Consider the following 23,605-nt stretch of genomic DNA (forward strand, 5'->3'; position numbering starts at 1 on the left):
AGGGCACAATTGCAATAGTTCTCCCTTTACTACCCTAGCCGATATAATGGAACGTAAGGTAGCAAGCAGAGGAGCCGGGCAACCCAACTATTGACCAAAGAAATGATTCGGAGCCAATGCATATAGTGCTAAATTCGGGGTGCCGAACTATACTGTAAAAAGTGTTCGGACTTTGTTGCCATGTTGTGGGGCGCTATGAAGCCCCTGGCAAATTGAAACGTACCAAAGTGTACAGGTGCTATTTGATAAAGTTAACAAGAAAGAAAAAAAATAAGAAAGGGTAGTAAGCTAAAGCCGTAAAATTTGGGCCGCATATTGTTTCCATTATCATTTCATTAGTGCATTAAAGCGCATTTATACAAGTAGTGCAATAAGCAAAAGGCTATTTGATATGCCTTAACCAAGGGAGAGCTGCGTGTGGATCCTGAAAACAGGTAAAGGGATCGTTAAAGAAACCACCTAAAAATTCATGTTACGTCCATGCTTCTTGTCATCTTGGTGTATTTATCCTTTGAAAAGAACCAGTGGTCAAGCCGTCAGGGAAGGCCTGTGAAAAAGAAACCTGAAAAGGAGAAAAAGGAAACAGTGAAAGTATGTGTGTCCAGGGTGGTCGAGCCGTATTGTGGATCACAAGCTAGTTATGCCTCCATCCATGCCCATGGTATTTTCAGTGCGTAGTTATGTACGCGCGGTATGATTGCCGCCACTTGGTCAGGACTAGGACGGAGGCCGAATTGCTAGTCAAGCTCTTGACGAGCCGAGCTGTCCTGCTGCAGAATAGTCTGGACTCTCTTGACAGTGTCTAGGAGCTTGGCCGCCGAATTAAGGTTCTTCTTGAAAAGGCCGCTCTGTGCTTCTGCTGCTAAGGCAGTGGTGTGCTCCTCGGTGCGGAGGGAGCGTTCTGTGTTTCCATTAACTGTTATGACGCCGCATGGTCCGGGCATCTTGAGCTTGAGATAAGATAGTGTGGCACCACGTTGAATTGAGCAAATGCGGTTCGTCCAAGCAGTGTGTGATAACCGTTGTGAAAAGGGACGATATCGAAGATTAACTCCTCACTTCGGAAGTTGTCCGGATATCCGAAGACCACCTCTAGTGTGATTGAGCCCGTACAGCGGGCCTCTACACCTGGTATGACTCCTTTAAAGGTAGCCTTTGTGGGCTGGATCCGTGATGGATTAATGCCTATTTTGCGCACCGTATCCTGATAGAGTAGGTTGAGGCTGCTGCCATCGTCCATCAGGACTCGCGTCAGGTGGAACCCATCAATTATTGGGTCCAGGACCAGTGCGGCTGAACCGCCGTGACGGACACTGGTCGGATGATCCCTTGTGTCTGTTGCGTTTGGATTTGTCGTTGCTATTTCTGGCTTCAGAGGTATCGGTGTTGCTTGCATTGTTTTTGCTACGGTCCAGCCAACTACCTTCACCCGCCCAAAAGCGGGTCATGAGTGCCGTGAGGGCTGCAATGGACTTTGACTTTTCTCGCCCGAGGTGGCGGGCGAGCCATTCGTCGCGGATGCTATGTTTAAAGGCCGCTAGGGCTTTGGCATCCGGACAGTCGACGATCTGGTTCTTTTTGGTTAGGAACCTAGTCCAGAATTTCCTGGTTGACTCTCCGGGCTGTTGAACTATATGGCTTAAGTCATCGGCATCTGGTGGCCGGACATATGTACCTTGGAAGTTGTCACGGAAGGCATCTTCCAAATCCTCCCAGCTGCCAATAGAGTTTTTGGGCAGAATGTTTAACCAGTGCCGAGCTGGACCTTTGAGTTTTAACGGGAGGTATTTGATGGCGTGGAGGTCATCTCCGCGGGCCATATGGATATGAAGAAGAAAATCCTCAATCCACACCGCGGGATCAGTTGTTCCATCGTATGATTCAATATTCACGGGTTTAAACTCTTCTGGGAATTCATTCTCCATTACTTCATCAGTGAAGCAAAGAGGGTGTGCGGCGCCTCTGTATCGGGCCACATCGCGACGTAGCTCCGATGGAGTCCATCTGCGATTTTTGGCCCGCGCATGACTAGGCTTGTCATGTCCGAATAGATAGCCATCGTCACATGTCGGGGTACGTCCCCGCGATCCGTAGATCGATCTGGTATGTCCTGCTCTATTGTCCAGGTCCTGCCGAAGGTCATATGTATAACCATGACCTGTTTTATCTTTGCCTTTACGATGAGGCGGGGCGGCTGGTGTTCGGCTTGAGTTGCCATTTTATCCCGACCACGTGGTGGTCGGTCAGCCACATTGCGCGATGATGGCACGGGCTCCGGTGCCTCGTTATCGAACTGAGGTAGCAATTTGAGCTTCGAGTAGCTTTTGGCTGGGTGCTTGAGGCTGTATTCTTCGGCTGCTAGGTCATCGGTCCGTCTATCATTGAGCAGATCTTGGTCAGCTTGAAGCTGCTGATGCTTCTTTTTCAGGCTCCTTTCAGTGGCTATTAGCTGACGCTTAAAGCGCTCCTGCTCGAGAGGTTCCTGAGGTACGATAAAATCCTCATTCCGAGGCTCCCCTACTCCTCGGAGAGTGGGAGACAACTACTGTCCTCTGAGTCTTCGTTTATGGCCTGTTCATTGGGGCTAGCTTGCCCATCTTCCCGATCGTCCTCTTCGACAGTTCGTTCGTCGGGATCTTCTCTGTCTTCGGCACCGTCCGGAGTGTTATCGTCCCCCGTTCCGGTGTTTCTATCTTTTTCATGACGCGACTTAGAGCAACGCCGCTGACGCCGGCGTTTTGGTTGTATCCCAGGAGGTTCGTCCTCAACTGGATCTTCTTTGTCACCATCGTTAGTTCTTTTAGGTGTATCCACCATGTACACATCGTAAGAAGAGGTGGCCGTCCAGCGTCCGGTAAACGGCGGGTTTTGGCCCTGCTCCTCATCAGCATCGTCGTCCATACCGTCGATGTCTTTGGAGCCATAATCGAGCGTGTCGGTTAAGTCTTCGATAGTGGCTATGAAGTGGGCAGTGGGTGGGAAGCGAAATTCTCCGTCATCAGCCTCTAGTTTGAACCAGATATAATTCGGCTGTGAGCCCTCCGCTAAGGATAGTGCTCTTAACGAGTTTAGCACGTCGCCCAAAGGCGAGTGCCGGAAGATGTCCGCAGAGCTGAATTCGACGATCGATGACCGATCAAGCTCGACGTATGCGGATGCACAAGATTCGGAACCTGTAGCTGGAGACGAGTCCATGCTTCTGGCGACACAGATGTCACTTGAAGTTAGGTCTATGTGTGGCTCCAACACTGCTGGGTCTGCGGCTTCCACGGCGGGATTGAGATTCCCGTCTTCGGATGGCGCGATCTGCTCCGGATCGAGGGCCAGAGCAGCTACAAGTACTATCTCCTGGGTATGGTCCGATCACAGATTTACGTCATGTTCATCGTGGTGGCAGGGAGCAGATGTCATGGTCTCGAATCCGTCGAAGATCAAGTCTCTGTGGATATCCGCGACGTAATTCAATCTTCCAAATCTGAGCTGATGGCCAGGGGCGTAACTTTCGATCTGCTCCTGATGGTCAAACGAGTTGGCCCGTAGTGCGAAGCCGCCGAATATGAAGATCTGTCCGGGGAGGAAGACTCCCCCTTGGACAGTGTTGTTATAGATGGTCGAAGGAGCCATCGAACCTTTTGACGGCGGCATAGTGGAACTCTCAATGAAAGCACCAATGTCGGTGTCAAAATCGGCGGATCTTGGGTAGGGGGTCCCTAACTGTGCGTCTAAGGTGGATGGTAATAGGAGGCAAGGGACACAATGTTTACCCAGGTTCGGGCCCTCTCTATGGAGGTAATACCCTACTTCCTGCTTGATTGATCTTGATGAATATGAGTATTACAAGAGTTGATCTACCACGAGATCGTAATGGCTAAACCTTAAAAGTCTAGCATGTCTGACTATCATTATGAGGATATATGTCCACGGACCTAGCCCTCCGGTTTATATAGACACTGGAGGGATCTAGGGTTACATAAGGTCGGTTACAGAGAAAGGAATCTTCAAATTCGGGCGCCAAGCTTGCCTTCCACGTCAAGGACAGTCCCATCCGGACACGGGTAGAGTCTTCAGTCTTTGTATCTTCACAGCCCATCAGTCCGGCCCATGCCTAATAGGTCGGACGCCCGAGGACCCCTTAGTATAGGACTCCCTCACCTTCTACTGCAAATCTTCAGCCCAAGCCTCAAAATCCTCATACGAAAAGGCAAAAATTTCAAGAATGTCGATTTCTTCGATGAGCATCATTTCTTCACTGATGCAAATCCATATGACTCAACAGGACTAAGGCGCAAGAGGTTTTGGACTGCAAGCCAGATGAACTTCTATGCATCTGTTCTATTTGACAAGGACAAAGTCTTTCAACACCGCCAGATTCCTCATGTGGATATGGAGTCCATTCCTGGCTTTCAACCTGTTCTGAATGTTCTTCACGAAGTTGGGCTCCTTAGTTTATGCACTGATATATGTGACCGGAACAAAGATCTAATTCTTCAATTCTATGCGACCCTGCATCTCACTGGAAATGTCTCAGATGTCAATTCATGTGTGCTACACTGGATGACTGAAAACACTCACTATAAAGCTCCAGCCTCTGAATTGCTTCATGCCATCCCAGTTAGTCCTCCTGCTGAAGGCGCAAGGCTTATCTATGAAGAACCTAAACTTCAAAATCATCTCATGCAAGTGTTGATGAAGCCTTTGCGGTCAGGCCAAGCTCCAAGAACCACCTTCCTAGTGAAGGATTTGTTGTATGTCCCAAGGAAAATCTACCACATCTTGACCAAAACCCTCAGTCCGATCAAAGGCCACAATTCTGAAGAAGAAGAAGAAGTTGTTGGCATCATGAAGAATCTTCTGTTCAACATCACTCATGGGATTTTCATAAACTATCACGATTTCTTCATGAGGATTTTGGCTAATGTTGCATTGTCGCTGTTTGAATTGAAGCCCTATGCTCCTTGGGTAATGAAATTCATCAGAACCAGGTCTTCAATTCAGTACAAGGCAGATTTTCAGAATCACCTCAGCTTTCTGCCTCCTATTGAAGTCCTCAAAAGGTCTATTTCCTCAATTGTTGAAAAAGGCAAAGATGTTGTTATTGGTGAAGGCACTCGTCCATTAGATGGTCAATTTTGCAAGGCTGCATCTTATTCCACCATTGATGACTCTGCAACCTAGGACTTTGCTGCTAGAGCCCATGAGCAAAATCCTCAAGCCACTGCCCCACGAGTGATGACGGATTGTGACCATCTTATAAGTCTTCACCAGAAAGTCGAACGCAATCACAAGTGGGTCAAGCGTCAATTTGGCTCAATTCTTCAGAACATGACTATCATGCAATACACTATGAAGAAGAATAATTACTATGTGCATGAAATCTTCGATTGCACTTGGGCCATACTTTCTCATCTTTACAATGATAAAGACCTCAAGCATATGGACTTTCAACAGAATTTTGAGTGGTCAAATCCTCCCTCAAAGAAATTCAAGAAGGTCAAAGTTCCTCAGCTGGTCACCAGTTCATATTCTTCATCACGTGAGATTGATGAAGTTGAGGATCTCGACGACACTACGGCAGGCCCTACTTCAACAAACGACTCCGACAATGCTGGCCCTCCTCCATCGACCTCATGATGATATTCTTCAGGGGCATTAGTCCTCAAGTTTCGTCCCTTTTGGTCATTCGATGACAAAGGGGGATTTGATTTAGTCTTCAAGAGGGTCTTATATATGGACTGTTTTTTTCGTTAAGTTACAACTCTCGCTCTTCTGAAGTGTTTGTTGGTTGAGTTGTAAACTTAAGTCCGATGGTGTTCTGATACTTTTGAACTGCTTTCTGCATGCTTATTTCCTCAAGTAGCTTAACGCACGCATGCTGGATTTTGTCAGACACCATTTTCGATTATGCATTTCAAATTCTTCATTTTATATGTTAAATGCGTGTATGGATTACAAGATATAGGGGAGATCTCCATGATTTTATTCTACAATGTGCATTTGTAATCCAACGCAAATTCCTCAAATATGCACATCTTCAGGGGGGTTCTTCTATATCTTGCAATCGAATTCCTCAATATCAGTATTAACACTTCATATGTTTATCCCCGTTGAAAACTTAAGCTATTTGTCAATCACCAAAAAGGGGGAGATTGTAAGTGCATCTAGTGCCCCTTAGTGATTTTGGTGTACTGAAGACTTATAGGTTAAGGGACTTATGTGTTTGTGAGTGTACACAGGTCTAATAAGTCTATGAGGAGTTTGATATATTCAAAGAAAGTCGACCCCTAAACATGAATGTCTTCATTTGAAGACTTTGAAAATGAGGAAATTGGTGTGACCTTGAAGATATTGATATTGATGCGAGGATTATGAAGCGTGAAGACTTTTGTTTTCGTAGTTTCATTTTCCTTTCTTGAGTCATAGGAAACACCGTACTGTTAAAGGGAGGTCGAGGTAACTAAGGAAAAATTTCTAAGTGTTGCTCATCTCAAAGCCTACACCTACCCAATCCTTCAAGTGAAGCCTTTGGAAATCTCATACATGTCAGTCAATTTCTTCAGTGACAGAGACGAAGATCTTCTGGTCTCTAAGGAATTTGTTTTGACTGAGGAGATAGGAATTCACCAGTGTGGATTGCCTACAAGTGAGGAACATGATAGCCCTGAGGAATTTGAGAGCTCAAATTTCTGACCGTTGATGTGCTACGCGCGAGCTGTCCCAAATATCTTATCCAGCTAACGGTCATATCATTAGGGGCATTTATGTCATATCATGTTGGGTTGCTCCCCGGCTATAAATAGCCGCCCCACTCAACTACTAGCTCGTTCGCTGCTCCGAGAGAAACTGACACTTGTCATTTAGAGCATCCCATCCTCCGAGGACTTTGAGAGAAAATCATCAGTGAGGAAAAACCCAAAACCCCAACACCTAAAACCCAAAGTGATTGAGCATCGCTGAAGAGATTGTTCTTGTGTGGAACCGACGCTTGTTACCCTTGAAGACTGTGCATCTTCCAGACGGTTAGGCATCACGGTCTAGAGCATCCAAGAGGAATTGTGGATCACCGAGTGACCAAGTCTATGAACGTTTGGAAGTCACCTTGAAGACTTACCACAAGTGATTGGGCGAGGTCTGTGTGACCTTAGCTAGAACACGATAAGGATTGTGTGTCCTGGGACTGTGTGTCCTTTGGTTTAAATACTAAGCCGCTCCAACCAGACGTACAACTTACACAACAGTTGGAACTGGTCTACCAAATCACTGTCTTGACCAAGCTGCTGGTTCTATTTCCTCAACCTTTCATTTCCTTGCTCATGTGTTGATTAAATTGATCGTTGTTGTTTGAAGACTTTGACTGAAGACTTTCTCAATTTCCTCAATCCTATTTCTTCAGTCATCTTGTCTTCAGCTTGCTTATCCTGTTTACACACTACCTGTGCTCTGTGTATGTTTCATTTGATCATGATGACTGCTACTGTCTTTTTATGCATGCACCTGAGTATTTATTCCGCTGCTTGTATTTCGTCACTTAGCAAATTCCTCAAGTTGTATTTCCTCAGTGATGAATTTGTAAAAATCGCCTATTCACCCCCCCCCTCTAGTCGATATAACGCACTTTCAGCCTCAAATAGGACGAAGTGGTAGAAGAGTGGTTGACCAACAAGGCATGAATCTCATCCATTCTTGCATTGCTCTCTTGTTTTTGTTCGCCGAGCTTGTTATCGAAGTAGTCTCTTGAACGTTGCTCGGATTGTCGCAAGTCAGTGGCGAGATTGTCGATGCGGTCACTTAATGCTTGTTTTTCTTGATGCAAAGCTCTTTGTGCACCAAAGAGGTGGTTCTTGGTGAAGTAGGTGTTCGGGTCCTCGTCTTACTCAATGAAGAGTGGGTTGGTAGAAGTAGTTGGCCTGTCCATCATTCCAAGTAAATGTGTGAGTGGGAGAAAGAGAAGAACTATACCAAATGTACCTTGACCGATGTTCAGAATGGATTAAAGATCACTCAATGATGTAACAAGGAAATAGCACAATTGGTACCGGTTCCCGCCGATTTCTCACACCTACACAAATAAGCCTTTAGTGGATCTTGGTTAGGATGGTGGAAAAAATTTATGCAATTGTTAGTGAGACTCACAAATTTGCAAATGCAACAAGTAGACCAATAGCAAAAAGGAGGTACATGGAAACACACACTACATGGAAAGATAAACGGGGTTGAGCAACCAAAAATGAGCGCAAAATGTGGAATCCACGGAAAATGCTCTTGTTGCTCAACTATAGAGAGACGCTAGCACGATTGTGCGATTGCACAATTGGCGGATATGAGACTCTTGCACAAATTACAAAGCAAAAATGCAACGACTTCTATTCCAAGTATGCTATGTGTATGGTGTTCTGGTGATATGATCCCAGATGATCGAGTGTGACAATCTTAATGTAGTATGATGCTATGGTTCTTGCTTAAAAGCTCTTTGCTTATCTTTTCCTTTTGCTTAAAATCTTGTTTGGCTCTTTCACTTTGAGCTCTTACTCATGCAAAACTTCACGAACCAAGATAGCAATTGTGTATATGCAATGACAACCTTGTGACACAGGAGATGATATCAAGATACGGATACCAAGATGATGTGATATATGCAACGAGATGATGATCACTAATGTGCACAAGTAACGTTGTCGGCCATACTCAAATGGCTAGTCTCGATAGGAAAGGTACACAAAAATGGGCTATGGGGTTATCAATGCAATGGCAAGGGAATACACCAAAGTGCCGTCGAGGTTACCGTCCCTTGCTTACGGAAGATGGTGTCAAGATGGTGAAGTGGTCAAGGTCGATGACGAAGGTGAGTAGCGGTGATGTCGATGTCAATAGTCCCTAAGTAGGCGAAACACGTTAGGAAACGAAAATCACAACTCAAATACTCAAAGACCAAAAGTGGCAAAATTTGTCGGAGTTGGTAGTGGGTAAGCGGTGGTGGTATGGGGTGCATATGCGGAAGTGGAAGTGGGTCGGGGGGTCGAACTAAAAAAATTCAGTTTTATCAGGAAATGTCAGACGTCCGGACATGGTCGGACGACCGGTAACCGTCGGGCATCCGATGCCTGGGCAATTTCAGGCACAGGATGAACTCTAGGGTTCCTGGTGGAGAGGCAAAATTTGGGCGAAATTGGACGAATTTGTGGATGGAAATGATGGAGATGATGGTGGAAATCTAGACCCACTCGTGGCAAAGCAAATCCATGGATCAAAGCCAAAAAAACTTCATCAAAACTAACAAATCACAAAAAAATAATTGGGGCTCTTTTTGTGGGGATTTCGAAACTGGGACCGAAATCAAGTAAAACAAGGCTAGAAAACGGTGGGGGGACTCCAAATTCGTGATCAACGTGGCTCATGATACCAAGATGATGTAGAGTGGAAACCCTAAGGCCGATCTTTCATGAAATGGAAAGACACTCAAATCAACGAGAACAATCACACATGTTCTAGATCCATGAACATAAAGAGTGATACAAGATCCAAACACAACGAAGGACGATACAAGAGGTGGTAGTTCTTCTCCGTGAGGAGGTCTTGAGGATTCTTCCCGTTAGGGGTTTTGAATCCACTTGGGGGATCTTCTACATAGAGGTCGTGGTCTCCGGAGGAAAAAGTATCAAGTGGATGAGCAAAGCTCTATCTCCAAAATGAGCTATCACATTGCTGACCCTAGAAAGAGGGAGAAGGAGGAGTATATATAGTCTAGGGTCACGAAAGGCTACATGGGCCTCGGACCAACACGCTGTGCACATATAAGCGTCGGTCATCCGACAGCTACCAGAGGCCTGATGGCTCGCGAGGGTCCGGTCGTCCGGCGGGTGTCGGACATCCAGTGTTTTGGCTCTGATCAGGTGGCGTCGGATTTCTGGTGGACGTTGGACGATCTGACGTCAGTCGTCCAGAGGCTTCGGACTTCCGATAATTTCCATTTTTTTGTGTGACACTGGTCGCCCAGAGGGGCTCGGTCGTCCGGGCGCTGGGAGGTGTCGGACGTTCGGTCCGTGTCGCTCGTCCGGTCACTGGAGTCCTCGCTGGCTGGTCCATGGGCTATCTGGTTGACGCCCCAGGCTTCGGACATTTGGTCCAGGCCGGTCATCCAGTGGCCGTAGGTGAAGGAAATATGCCCTAGAGGCAATAATAAAGTTGTTATTTATATTTCCTTATATCATGATAAATGTTTATTATTCATGCTAGAATTGTATTAACCGGGAACTTAGTACATGTGTGAATACATAGACAAACAAAGTGTCATTAGTACGCCTCTACTTGACTAGCTCGTTGAATCAAAGATGGTTAAGTTTTCTAACCATAGGCATGAGTTGTCATTTGATTAACGGGATCACATCATTAGAGAATGATGTGATTGACTTGACCCATTCCGTTAGCTTAGCATTTGATCGTTTAGTATATTGCTATTGCTTTCATCATGACTTATACATGTTCCTATGACTATGAGATTATGCAACTCCCGAATACCGGAGGAACACTTTGTGTGCTACCAAACGTCACAACATAACTGGGTGATTATAAAAGTGCTCTACAGGTGTCTCCAATGGTACTTGTTGATTGGCATAGATCAAGATTAGGATTTGTCACTCCGATTTTTGGAGAGGTATCTGTAGGCCCTCTCGGTAATGCACATCACTATAAGCCTTGCAAGCAATGCAAATAATGAGTTAGTTGCGGGATGATGTATTATGGAATGAGTAAAGAGACTTGCCAGTACGAGATTGAACTAAGTATTGACATACCAACGATTGAATCTTGGGAAAGTAACATACCGATGACAAAGGGAACAACATATGTTGTTATGCGGTTTGACCGATAAAGATCTTCGTAGAATTTGTAGGAACCAATATGAGCATCCAGGTTCCGCTATTGGTTATTGACCGGAGATGAGTCTCGGTCATGTCTACATAGTACTCGAACCCGTAGGGTCCGCATGCTTAACGTTCGGTGACGATCGGTATTATGAGTTTATGTGTTTTGATGTACCGAAGGTAGTTCAGAGTCACGGATATGATCACGGACATAATGAGGAGTCTGTAAATGGTCGAGACAAAAAGATTGATATATTGGACGGCTAAATTCGGACACCGGAAGGGTTTCGGGTGATCTCGGAGAAAAGCGGAGTGCCGGAGGGGTTACCAGAACCCCCCGGGGACTAATGGGCCTTAATGGGCCCTAGTGGAGAGTGAGAGGGGCCGGCCAGGGTAGGCCATGCGCCCCCTCCCCTTGAGTCCGAATAGGACAATGAAGGGGGGCGGCGCCCCCCTTGCTGGGGAATGTAGTAATTTCAAAAAAAACTCCTACGCACATGCAAGATCATGGTGATGCATAGCAATGAGAGGGGAGAGTGTTGTCCACGTACCCTCGTAGACCGAAAGTGGAAGCGTTAGCACAATGCGGTTGATGTAGTCGTACGTCTTCACGATCCGACCGATCCAAGTACCGAACGTACGGCACCTCCGAGTTCAGCACACGTTCAGCTCGATGATGTCCCTCGAACTCCGATCCAGCCGAGCTTTGAGGGAGAGTTCCGTCAGCACGATGGTGTGGTGACGGTGATGATGATGCTACCGATGCAGGGTTTCGCCTAAGCACCGCTACGATATTATCGAGGTGGAATATGGTGGAGGGGGCCATCGCACACGGCTAAGATATCAAGAGATCAATTGTTGTCTCTATGGGGTGCCCCCCTCCTCCATATATAAAGGGGTGAGGAGACGGCTGGCCAAGGGGAGGAGGCGCGCCCAAGGGGGGCAATCCTACTCCAAGTAGGATTCCCCCCTCTTTCCTAGTCCAAGTAGGAGAGGGGAAGGAAGGGGAGGAGGAGGAGAAGAAGAAGGAAAGGGGGGCCGGCCCCCTAGTCCAATACGGTTTGGGATAGGGGGGCCGCGGGCCCCTAGCTGGCCACCTCTCCTCTTCCACCACTTGGGCCCATGAGGCCCAATAACCCCCCGGGAGGTTCCGGTAACCTCCCGGTTTCTCCGGTATTTATCCGATAACCCCCGGAACTCATCCGGTGTCCGAATATAACATTCCCATATATCCACCTTAACGTCTCGACCATTTCGAGACTCCTCGTCATGTCCGTGATCACATCCGGGACCCTGAACTACCTTCGGTACATCAAAACACAAAACTCATAATACCGATCGTCATCTAACTTTAAGCGTGCAGACCCTACGGGTTCGAGAACTATGTAGACATGACCGAGACACGTCTCCGGTCAATAACCAATAGCGGAACCTGGATGCTCATATTGGCTCCTACATATTCTATGAAGATCTTTATCGTTCAAACCGCATAACAACATACGTTGTTCCCTTTGTCATCAATATGTTACTTGCCGGAGATTCGATCGTCGGTATCTCAATACCTAGTTCAATCTCGTTACCGGCAAGTATCTTTACTCGTTCTATAATACATCATCTCGCAACTAACTCATTAGTCACAATGCTTGCAATGCTTATAGTGATGTGCATTACCGAGAGGGCCCAGAGATACCTCTCCGACAATCGGAGTGACAAATCCTAATCTCGAAATACGCCAACCAACAAGTACCTTCGGAGATACTTGTAGAGCACCTTTATAATCACCCAGTTACATTGTGACGCTTGGTAGCACACAAAGTGTTCCTCCGGTAAACGGGAGTTGCATAATCTCATAGTCATAGGAACATGTACAAGTCATGAAGAAAGCAATAGCAACATACTAAATGATCAAGTGCTAAGCTAACGGAATGGGTAAAGTCAATCACATTATTCTCCTAATAATGTGATCCCTTTAATCAAATGACAACTCATGTCCATGGCTAGGAAACTTAACCATCTTCGATTAACAAGCTAGTCAAGTAGAGGCATACTAGTGACACTATGTTTGTCTATGTATTCACACATGTATTATGTTTCCGGTTAATACAATTCTAGCATGAATAATAAACATTTATCATGATATGAGGAAATAAATAATAACTTTATTATTGCCTCTAGGGCATATTTCCTTCAGTCTCCCACTTGCACTAGAGTCAATAATCTAGATTACATGGTAATGATTCAACACCCATGGAGCCTTGGTGTTGATCATGTTTTGCTCATGGAAGAGGCTTAGTCAATGGGTCCGCAACATTCAGATCCGTATGTATCTTGCAAATCTCTATGTCTCCCACTTGGACCTGGTCCCGGATGGAATTGATGCGTCTCTTTATGTGCTTGGTCCTCTTGTGAAATCTGGATTCCTTTGCCAAGGCAATTGCACCAGTATTGTCACAAAAGATTTTCATTGGACCCGATGCACTAGGTACAACACCTAGATCGGATATGAACTCCTTCATCCAGACTCCTTCATTTGCTACTTCCGAAGCACCTGTGTACTCTGCTTCACACGTAGATCCCACCATGACGCTTTGTTTAGAACTGCACCAACTGACAGCTCCACAGTTCAATGTAAACATGTATCTGGTTTGCGATTTAGAATCATCCGGATCAGTGTCAAAGCTTGCATCGACGTAACCATTTATGACTAGCTCTTTGTCACCTCCATAAACGAGAAACATATCCTTAGTTCTTTTCAGGTATTTCAGGATGTTCTTGACCGCTGTCCAGTGATCCACTCTTGGATTAATTTGGTACCTCCCTGCTAAACTTATAGCAACGCACACATCAGGTCTGCTACACAGCATTGCATACATGATAGAGCCTATGGTTGAAGCATAGGGAACATCTTTCATCTTCTCTCTATCTTCTACAGTGGTCGGGCATTGAGTCTTACTCAACTTCACACCTTGTAACACAGGCAAGAACCCTTTCTTTGCTTGATCCATTTTGAACTTCTTCAAAACTTTGTCAAGGTATGTACTTTGTGAAAGTCCAATTAAGCGTCTTGATCTATCTCTATAGATCTTGATGCCCAATATATAAGCAGCTTCAACGAGGTCCTTCATTGAAAAACCCTTGTTCAAATATCCCTTTATGCTATCCAGAAATTCTATATCATTTCCAATCAATAATATGTCATCTACATATAATATCGAAAATGCTACAGAGCTCCCACTCACTTTCTTGTAAATACAAGCTTCTCCAAAAGTCTGTATAAATCCATATGCTTTGATCACACTATCAAAACGTTTATTCCAACTCCGAGAGGCTTGCACCAGTCCATAAATGGATCGCTGGAGCTTGCACACTTTGTTAGCTCCCTTTGGATCGACAAAACCTTCCGGTTACATCATATACAACTCTTCTTCCAGAAATCCAGTCAGGAATGCAATTTTGACATCCATTTGCCAAATTTCATAATCATAAAATGCGGCAATTGCTAACATGATTCGGACAGACTTAAGCATCGCTACGGGTGAGAAAGTCTCATTGTAGTCTATCCCTTGAACTTGTCGAAAACCTTTTGCAACAAGTCGAGCTTTATAGACAGTAACATTACCGCCAGCGTTAGTCTTCTTCTTAAAGATCCATTTATTCTCAATGGCTTGCTAATCATCGGGCAAGTCAACCAAAGTCCACACTTTGTTCTCATACATGGATCCCATCTCAGATTTCATGGCCTCAAGCCATTTTGCGGAATCTGGGCTCACCATCGCTTCTTCATAGTCGTACGTTCATCATGGTCTAGTAACATAACTTCCGGAATAGGATTACCGTACCACTCTGGCGCAGATATTACTCTGGTTGACCTACGAGGTTCAGTAGCAACTTGATCTGAAGTTTCATGATCAATATCATTAGCTTCCTCACTAATTGGTGTAGGTGTCACAGGAACCAATTTCTGCGATGAACTACTTTCCAATAAGGGAGAAGGTACAGTTACCTCATCAAGTTCTACTTTCCTCCCACTCACTTCTTTTGAGAGAAACTCCTTCTCTAGAAAGGATCCAAATTTAGCAACAAAAGTCTTGCCTTCAGATCTGTGATAGAAGGTGTACCCAACAGTTTTCTTTGGGTATCCTATTAAGACACATTTCTCCAATTTGGGTTCGAGCTTATCAGGTTGAAGCTTTTTCACATAAGCATCGCAGGCCCAAACTTTAATAAATGACAACTTTGGTTCCTTGCTAAACCACAGTTCATAAGGCGTCGTCTCAACGGATTTCGATGGTGCCTTATTTAACATGAATGCAGCCGTCGCTAAAGCATAACCCCAAAACGATAGCGATAAATTAGTAAGAGACATCATAGATCGCACCATATCTAGTAAAGTACGATTGCGACGTTCGGACACACCATTACGATGTGGTGTTTCGGGTGGCGTGAGTTGCGAAACTATTCCGCATTGTTTCAAATGTAGGCCAAACTCGTAACTCAAATATTCTCCTCCATGATCAGATCGTAGAAACTTTATTTTCTTGTTACTATGATTTTCCACTTCACTCTGAAATTCTTTGAACTTTTCAAATGTTTCAGACTTATGTTTCATTAAGTAGATATACCTATATCTGCTTAAATCATCTGTGAAGGTGAGAAAATAATGATACCTGCCGCGAGCCTCAACATTCATTGGACCACATACATCAGTATGTATGATCTCCAACAAATCAGTTGCTCGCTCCATAGTTCCGGAGAACAGCATTTTAGTCATCTTGCCCATGAGGCATGGTTCGCAAGTACCAAGTGATTCATAATCAAGTGATTCCAAAAGTCCATCAGTATGGAGTTTCTTCATGCGCTTTACACCAATATGACCCAAACGGCAGTGCCACAAATAAGTTGCACTATCATTATCAACTCTGCATCTTTTGGCTTCAATATTATGAATATGTGTATCACTACTATCAAGATTCAACAAAAATAGACCACTCTTCAAGGGTGCCTGACCACAAAAGATATTACTCATATAAATAGAACAACCATTATTCTCTGAGTTAAATGAATAGCCATCTCACATCAAACAAGATCCAGATATAATGTTCATGCTTAACGCTGGCACAAAATAACAATTATTTAGGTCTAAAATTAATCCCGAAGGTAGATGTAGAGGTAATGTGCCGACCACGATCACATCAACTTTGGAACCATTTCCCACGCGCATCATCACCTCGTCCTTAGCCAATCTTCACTTAATCCGTAGTCCCTGCTTCGAGTTGCAAATATTAGCAACAAAACCAGTATCAAATACCCAAGTGATACTGCGAGAATTAGTAAGGTACACATCAATAACATGTGTATCACATATACCTTTGTTCACCTTGCCATCCTTCTTATCCGCCAAATACTTGGGGCAGTTCCGCTTCCTATGACCAGTCTGCTTGCAGTAAAAGCACTCAGTCTCAGGCTTAGGTCCAGACTTGGGTTTCTTCTCTTGAGTAGCAACTTGTTCGATGTTCTTCTTGAAGTTCCCCTTCTTCTTCCCTTTGCCCTTTTTCTTGAAACTAGTGGTCTTGTTGACCATCAACACTTGATGCTCCTTCTTGATTTCTACCTCCGCAACCTTTAGCATTGCGAAGAGCTCGGGAATTGTCTTATCCATCCCTTGCATATTATAGTTCATCACGAAGCATTTGTAGCTTGGTGGCAGTGATTGAAGAATTTTGTCAATGACACTATCATCTGGAAGATTAACTCCCAATTGAATCAAGTGATTGTTATTGTTGGGGAACGTAGTAATTTCAAAAAAATTCCTACGCACACGCAAGATCATGGTGATGCATAGCAACAAGAGGGGAGAGTGTGATGTACGTACCCTTGTAGATCGATAATGGAAGCGTTTGGTTGATGTAGTCGTACGTCTCCACGGCCCGATCGATCAAGCACCGAAACTACGGCACCTCCGAGTTCTAGCACACGTTCAGCTCGATGACGATCCCCGGACTCCGATCCAGTAAAGTGTCGGGGAAGAGTTCCGTCAGCATGACAGCGTGGTGACGATCTTGATGTACTACCGTCGCAGGGCATCGCCTAAGCACCGCTACAATATTATCGAGGACTATGGTGGAAGGGGGCACCGCACACGGCTAAGAATATGATCACGTGGATCAACTTGTGTGTCTAGGGGTGCCCTCTACCCCCGTATATAAAGGATCTAGCGGAGGAGGCCGGCCGACCCTCTATGGCGCGCCAAGGAGGAGTCCTCCTCCTAGTAGGAGTAGGACTCCTACTAGGAGGGGGAAAGAAGTGGGGAGGGAGAGGGAAAAGGGGGGGCGCCGCCCCCTCTCCTAGTCCAATTCGGACCAGGGGGGAGGAGGCGCGCAGCCCACCTCTGGCAGCCCCTATCTCTCTCCACTAAGGCCCATATGGCCCATTACTTCTCCCGGGGGGTTCCGGTAACCCTCCGGCTCTCCGGTTTTCTCCGAAATCACCCGGAACACTTCCGGTGTCCGAATATAGCCATCCAGTATATCAATATTTATGTCTTGACCATTTCGAGACTCCTCGTCATGTCCGTGATCACATCCGGGACTCCGAACTACCTTCGGTACATCAAAACTCATAATATAACTGTCATCGAAACCTTAAGCGTGCGGACCCTACGGGTTCGAGAACAATGTAGACATGACCGAGACACGTCTCCAGTCAATAACCAATAGCGGAACCTGGATGCTCATATTGGCTCCTACATATTCTACGAAGATCTTTATCGGTCAGACCGCATAACAACATACGTCGTTCCCTTTGTCATCGGTATGTTACTTGCCCGAGATTCGATCGTCGGTATCTCAATACCTAGTTTCAATCTCATTACCGGCAAGTCTCTTTACTCGTTCTGTAATACATCATCTCGCAACTAACTCATTAGTTGCAATTCTTGCAAGGCTTAAGTGATGTGTATTACCGAGAGGGCCCAGAGATACCTCTCCGACAATCGGAGTGACAAATCCTAATCTCGAAATACGTCAACCCAACATGTACCTTTGGAGACACCTGTAGAGCACCTTTATAATCACCCAGTTACGTTGTGACGTTTGGTAGCACACAAAGTGTTCCTCCGGCAAACGGGAGTTGCATAATCTCATAGTCATAGGAACATGTACAAGTCATGAAGAAAGCAATAGCAACATACTAAACGATCGGGTGCTAAGCTAATGGAATGGGTCATGTCAATCAGATCATTCACCTAATGATGTGATCTCGTTAATCAAATAACAACTCCTTCTTCATGGTTAGGAAACATAACCATCTTTGATTAACGAGCTAGTCAAGTAGAGGCATACTAGTGACACTCTGTTTGTCTATGTATTCACACATGTATTATGTTTCCGGTTAATACAATTCTAGCATGAATAATAAACATTTATCATGATATAAGGAAATAAATAATAACTTTATTATTGCCTCTAGGGCATATTTCCTTCAGTCTCCCACTTGCACTAGAGTCAATAATCTAGTTCACATCGCCATGTGATTCAACACTAATAGTTCACATCACCATGTGATTAACACCCATAGTTCACATCGTCATGTGACCTATACCCAAAGGGTTTACTAGAGTCAATAATCTAGTTCACATCGTTTATGTGATTAACACCCAAAGAGTACTAAGGTGTGATCATGTTTTGCTTGTGAGATAATATTAGTCAACGGGTCTGTCACATACAGATCCGTAAGTATTTTGCGAATTCTATGTCTACAATGCTCTGCATGGAGCTACTCTAGCTAATTGCTCCCACTTTCAATATGTATCTAGATCGAGACTTAGAGTCATCTAGATCTATGTCAAAACTTGCATCGACGTAACTTTTTACGACGAACCTTTTTGTCACCCCCATAATTGAGAAATATTTCCTTATTCCACTAAGGATAATTTTGACCGCTGTCTAGTAATCTACTCTTAGATCACTATTTTACTCCCTTGCTTAACACAGTGTAGGGTATACAATAGATCTGGTACACAACATGGTATACTTTATAGAACCTATGTCTGAGGCATAGGGAATGACTTTCATTCTCTTTCTATCTTCTGTCGTGGTCGGGCTTTGAGTCTTACTCAATTTCATACCTTGTAACACAGACAAGAACTCTTTCTTTGACTGTTCTATTTTGAACTACTTCAAAATCTTGTCAAGGTATGTACTCATTGAAAAAAACTTATCAAGTGTCTTGATCTATCTCTATAGATCTTGATGTTCAATATGTCAGCAGCTTCACCGAGGTCTTTCTTTGGAAAATTCCTTTCAAACACTCCTTTATGCTTTGCAGAATAATTCTACATTATTTCCGATCAACAATATGTCATTCACATATACTTATCAGAAATGTTGTAGTGCTCCCACTCACTTTCTTGTAAATACAGGCTTCATCGCAAGTCTGTATAAAACTATATGCTTTGATCAACTTATCAAAGCGTATATTCCAACTCCGAGATGCTTGCACCAGTCCATAGATGGATCGCTGGAGCTTGCATATTTTGTTAGCACCTTTAGGATTGACAAAACCTTCTGGTTGTATCATATACAACTCTTCTTTAATAAATCTATTAAGGAATGCAGTTTTGTTTATCCAGTTGCCAGATTTCATAAAATGCGGCAATTGCTAACATGATTCGAACAGACTTAAGCATAGATACGAGTGAGAAACTCTCATCGTAGTCAACACCTTGAACTTGTCGAAAACCTTTTGCGACAATTCTAGCTTTGTAGATAGTAACACTACTATCAGCGTCTGTCTTCCTCTTGAAGATCCATTTATTCTCAATTGCTTGCCGATCATCGGGCAAGTCAACCAAAGTCCATACTTTGTTCTCATACATGGATCCCATCTCAGATTTCATGGCCTCAAGCCATTTTGCGGAATCTGGGCTCACCATCGCTTCTTCATAGTTCGTAGGTTCGTCATGGTCAAGTAGCATGACCTCCAGAACAGGATTACCATACCACTCTGGTGCGGATCTCACTCAGGTTTACCTACGAGATTCGGTAGTAACTTGATCTGAAGTTACATGATCATCATCATTAGCTTCCTCACTAATTGGTATAGTAGTCACAGGAACAGATTTCTGTGATGAACTACTTTCCAATAAGGGAGAAGGTACAATTACCTTATCAAGTTCTACTTTCCTCCCACTCACTTCTTTCGAGAGAACCTCCTTCTCTAGAAAGGATCCATTCTTAGCAATGAATGTCTTGCCTTTGAATCTGTGATAGAAGGTGTACCCAATAGTAACTTTTTGGGTATCCTATGAAGACACACTTTTCCGATTTGGGTTTGAGCTTATCAGGATGAAACTTTTTCACATAAGCATTGCAACCCCAAACTTTAAGAAACGACACTTTGGTTTCTTGCCAAACCACAGTTCATACGGTGTCGTCTCAACAGATTTAGATGGTGCCCTTTTAACGTGAATGCAGCTGTCTCTAATGCATAACCCCAAAGCGATAGTGGTAGATCGGTAAGAGACATCATAGATTGCACTATATCCAATAAAGTATGGTTATGACGTACGGACACACCATTATGCTGTGGTGTTCCATGTGGCATGAGTTTGTGAAACTATTCCACATTGTTTTAATTGAAGACCAAACTCGTAACTCAAATATTTGTCTCCGCGATCAGATCGTAGAAACTTTATTTTCTTGTCACGATGATTTTCCACTTCACTCTGAAATTCTTTGAACTTTTCAAATGTTTCAGACTTGTGTTTCATCAAGTAGATATACCCATATCTGCTCAAATCATCTGTGAAGTTCAGAAAATAACGATACTTGCCGTGAGCCTTAACACTCATCGGACCGCATACATTAGTATGTATTATTTCCAATAAGTCAGTTGCTCGCTCCGGAGAACGGAGTCTTAGTCATCTTGCCCATGAGGCATGGTTCGCAAGCATCAAGTGATTCATAATCAAGTGATTCCAAAATCCCATCAGCATGGAGTTTCTTCATGCGCTTTACACCAATATGACCTAAACGGCAGTGCTACAAATAAGTTGCACTATCATTATTAACTTTGCATCTTTTGGTTTCAATATTATGATTATGTGTATCACTACGATCAAGATCCAACGAACTATTTTCATTGGGTGTGTAACCATATAAGGTTTTATTCATCTAAACAGAACAACAATTTATTCTCTTACTTAAATGAATAACCGTATTACAATAAACATGATCAAATCATATTCATGCTTAACGCAAACACCAAATAACACTTATTCAGGTTCAACACTAATCCCGAAAGTATAGGGAGTGTGCGATGATGATCATATCAATCTTGGAACCACTTCCAACACACATCGTCACTTCACCCTTAACTAGTCTCTGTTTATTCTGCAACTCCCGTTTCGAGTTACTAATCTTAGCAACTCAACTAGTATCAAATACTGAGGGGTTTCTATAAACACTAGTAAAGTACACATCAATAACATGTATATCAAATATACTTATGTTCACTTTGCCATCCTTCTTATCTGCCAATCACTTGGGGTAGTTCCGCTTCCAGTGACCAGTCCCTTTGCAGTAGAAACACTTAGTCTCAGGCTTAGGACCAGACTTGGGCTTGTTCACTTGAGCAGCAACTTGCTTGTTGTTCTTCTTGAAGTTCCCCTTCTTCCCTCTGCCCTTTTCTTGAAACTAGTGGTCTTGTCTACCATCAACACTTGATGTTTTTCTCGATTTCTACCTTCGTCAATTTCCGCATTACGAAGAGCTTGGGAATCGTTTCCGTTATCCCTTGCATATCATAGTTCATCACGAAGTTCTACTAACTTGGTGATGGTGACTAGAGAATTCTGTCAATCACTATCTTATCTGGAAGATTAACTCCCACTTGATTCAAGCGATTGTAGTACTCGGACAATCTGGGCACATGCTCACTAGTTGAGCGATTCTCCTCCATCTTTTAGCTATAGAACTTGTTGGAGACTTCATATCTCTCAACTCGGGTATTTGCTTGAAATATTAACTTCAACTCCTGGAACATCTCATATGCTCCATGACGTTCAAAAACGTCTTTGAAGTCCCGATTCTAAGCCATTAAGCATGGTGCACTAAACTATCAAGTAGTCATCATATTGAGCTAGTCAAACGTTCATAACGTCTACATCTGCTCCTGCAATAGGTCCGTCACCTAGCGGTGCATCAAGGACATAATTCTTCTGTGTAGCAATGAGGATAAACCTCAGATCACGGATCCAATCCGCATCATTGCTACTAACATCTTTCAACACAATTTTCTCTAGGAACATATCAAAATAAACAAAGGGAAGCAACAACGCGAGCTATTGATCTACAACATAATTTGCAAAATACTACCAGGACTACGTTCATGATAAATTTAAGTTCAATTAATCATATTACTCAAGAACTCCCACTTAGATAGACATCCCTCTAATCCTCTAAGTGATTACATGATCCAAATCAACTAAACCACGTCCGATCATCACGTGAGATGGAGTAGTTTCATTGGTGAACATCGCTATGTTGATCATATCTGCTATATGATTCACGCTTGACCTTTTGGTCTCCGTGTTCCGAGGCCATATCTGTATATGCTTGGCTCATCAAGTATAACCTGAGTATTCTGCGTGTGCAACTGTTTTGCACCCGTTGTATTTGAACGTAGAGCCTATCACACCCGATCATCACGTGGTGTCTCAGCACGAAGAACTTTCGCAACGGTGCATACTGAGGGAGAACACTTCTTGATAATTAGTGAGAGATCATCTTATAATGCTACCGTCAATCAAAGCAAGATAAGATGCATAAAAGATAAACATCACATGGAATCAATATAATTGATATGATATGGCCATCATCATCTTGTGCTTGTGATCTCCATCTCCGAAGCACCGTCGTGATCACCATCGTCACCGGCGTGACACCTTGATCTCCATCGTAGCATCGTTGTCGTCTCGCCAACCTTGTGCTTCCACGACTATCGCTACCGCTTAGTGATAAAGTAAAGCATTACAGCACGATTGCATTGCATAGAATAAAGCGACAACCATATGGCTCCTGCCAGTTGCCGATAACTTGGTTACAAAACATGATCATCTCATACAATAAAATTTAGCATCATGTCTTGACCATATCACATCACAACATGCCCTGCAAAAACAAGTTAGACGTCCTCTACTTTATTGTTGCAAGTTTTATGTGGCTGCTACGGGCTTAAGCAAGAACCAATCTTACCTACGCATCAAAACCACAATGATAGTTTGTCAAGTTGGTGCTGTTTTAACCTTCGCAAGGACCGGGTGTAGCCACACTTGGTTCAACTAAAGTTGGAGAAACTGTCACCCGCAAGCCACCTATGTGCAAAGCACGTCAGGAGAACCGGTCTCGCGTAAGCGTACGCGTAATGTCGGTCCGGGCCGCTTCGTCCAACAATACCGCTGAAGCAAAGTATGACATGCTGGTAAGCAGTATGACTTATATCGCCCACAACTCACTTGTGTTCTACTCGTGCATATAACATCAACATATAAAACCTAGGCTCGGATGCCACTGTTGGGGAACGTAGTAATTTCAAAAAAATTCCTACGCACATGCAAGATCATGGTGATGCATAGCAACGAGAGGGGAGAGTGTGATCTACGTACCCTTGTAGATCGACAACGGAAGCGTTTGGTTGATGTAGTCGTACGTCTCCACGGCCCGACCAATCAAGCACCGAAACTATGGCAC

The sequence above is a fragment of the Triticum urartu genome, chromosome 3 (genome assembly GCF_003073215.2).
Source record: "Triticum urartu cultivar G1812 chromosome 3, Tu2.1, whole genome shotgun sequence".
Taxonomy (NCBI): Eukaryota; Viridiplantae; Streptophyta; class Magnoliopsida; order Poales; family Poaceae; genus Triticum; species Triticum urartu.